Source organism: Vespa crabro, chromosome 8, assembly GCF_910589235.1.
Source record: "Vespa crabro chromosome 8, iyVesCrab1.2, whole genome shotgun sequence".
NCBI lineage: Eukaryota > Metazoa > Arthropoda > Insecta > Hymenoptera > Vespidae > Vespa > Vespa crabro.
In genome coordinates this window covers 6894232-6896731 of record NC_060962.1, presented here as the reverse complement: position 1 = coordinate 6896731, position 2500 = coordinate 6894232, and the positions used below count along the sequence as shown (strand labels likewise).

General features: G+C 24.2%; 1 protein-coding gene across 7 annotated transcripts in view; it reads right to left on the bottom strand.

The window, feature by feature from the left end:
* Positions 1 to 2500, bottom strand: part of LOC124426353 (potassium voltage-gated channel protein eag) — an 84421-nt gene that overhangs the window by 24323 nt on the left and 57598 nt on the right. The window lies entirely within an intron of this gene.

Genomic DNA, 2500 nt, shown 5'->3' with positions numbered 1-2500 from the left:
TTTCCTTTTTTTTCTTTTCCATTTTTCTCCCTCCTTCTTATTGTCCTTTCTCGATTCAGAAACAAACTTTTTCCCAATATCTTTATTCTCTTTTCTCTTTACTCTTTCTTTTTTCTTTCCTTTTTTTCTTTCCACTTTTTTTTCCCCTTTTCTCTTTCTTTTTCTTTTCTTTCTTCTTTTTTCTTTCTTTTTTTTTTTATTTTTTTTTTTTTTTTTTGTTGCTTTTTTCTTCTCCTCAAGATAATTCCAATATCGCGCTTGAAATATTTAACACTGTTCGGATTTTCTCATCCATATATTTATTTGTTTGCGATATAACTAACGTAAAACATTAAAGAAATTTATTCCATTATTCATATTACTTCGACCTAAAAAAGTAAAGAACCTTCGATAAGACGATGATCGCTCGTTATATCTGAGTAGACGAGGACTTATTCATTTCCTTATTTGAAATAAAATAATTTGCATTAAACGATCTACAGTCGATTAAATTTCAATCGTTTCTAAAACGAATATAAAAATTAATTTCATTAAAAGTATTTATAATTTTCGAATATTACGATTTAAATATTTTTAATATTTAAATTTCTATATAAACCAATCGTTTCTCCGGTTCTACGAAGAAGTTATATAATATGAAAAAAAAAAAAAAAAAATGTTGCATCGATAAACAAAATAATTTGTTTATTAATTATTTATTGATTTACCTAATTTTATAAATAAATCTGATGTCAATTTTGTCTTTGACAAGACAAAATGAATACGAAGAATTTCGTAAGAATTTGTTTATAAAAATTGTTTATAACAAATTGTTTATTAATTATTAACAATACGTTAGAAAAAATAATGAAAATTATGCACTTTAAAATAATATTTGTTTCAAGTCTATACGACTTTTAATTCCGAAGATATTCCCATGCAACTGGAAAACGTGACTAATAATAATGTAAAAAAAAAAAAAGAATTGTTATATCGATAAAAATAAATAATTTGTTTATTAATTATTTATCGATTTATGTAATTTTGTATAAATCAGTCGCAATCTGATGTGAATGCATTTTTTTTTTTTTTTTTGATAAAACAAGATGAATTTCATTCGTAAGAATTTGTTTATAAAAATTGTTTATAACAAATTGTTAATTAATTATTAACAATACGTTAGAAAAATAGAGAATATTATGCACTTTAAAATGATATTTGTTTCAAGTCTCTACGACTTTTAGTTATTGAGATATTCCCGTGTAAAGGAAAAAAAGTTTACGTTGGCCCACTGACCTACATAATTTCATTCAAATTAGCTCAGTGGCACACTGACCTACATAAATTCCAAGAATTTACGGTGACCTACTACTACTACTACTACTACTACGATACACCTGTGTTATGAATGAATATCTTTCAAAGGCGATATCTTCCGAACGAAAAATCGTAGAGACTTGAATGAAACACCGTTTTAAAGCGCAATTTTTCCTTTATTTATTTAAATATTGCAATAATATTATTATAATGAAATCGATTTTGTTAATAATTTTTTTTAATTGAATTTATTCTTTCTTTTCGTAACAAGAGCATAAATATAATGAAAATCATTAAAACAAATTTTTCTTATAATTATATAAATTTTATTATTGTTTATTTAAAATTAGATATAATTAAAAATTTATTATAAAAAAGATAGAAAATTCGAAAGACTTTTCTTTCGTTATAAGAAGATAAACGTGGAATATCTTCTGAACTGTCTATAATTTTTCAATATACATGGTTTAATACTTTTTTTTTTTTTTTAGAGAATATGAAACTACATCGAGTAAGACAATTAAAAATATACTTCAATTTAAAAAAACTAGATTAATTATCATATGTGCTTTACGCGTGTGCTTTACTTAGAAAAAAAAAAATTATTACCATACGACTTTTGTAAATGTATTTCTCCATATCTCTATGATCTCTGTGATCAAAGTTATTGTTTCATCCCCGATATATTTTCTCACTCCATCCCTCCCCCTCCTATCAATAATAATGTGTTAAGTACAACTTGGAATTAAAAAAAAAAAAAAAAAAAAAAAAAAAAGAAAATAGAAAAAAAACCTGAAATACTTTGTATTACATGAATTAACGAATAATTTTATAGCGACGAAATGAGATACGATTCACAAATACAATAATGGGCTCAAACTTTTTAGATAGGGCCAAAAATTTTGGAATGATAAAATCAATCAATTCCTTTTCATCAAGCTAATTTTTCTTTTCCCTTTTTCTTTTTCTTTTTCTTTTTTTTTTTTTCTTTCAGATTACAAAATGACAATACAGACTCGAACAGATAAGACAAAAGTCTCGTTAAAAGAATAATTGGTTTTTAAAATTCACCTAGTTACCTTACCTAGTTACCTTTTAGTCTTATCACCGTATATTATAAGCTCGTAACTTCGAAATTGTACGACGTTTATAGAGAGTTAAATTAAATAAAAGTTTCGCTTGTAACTATCTTTCTATATATATA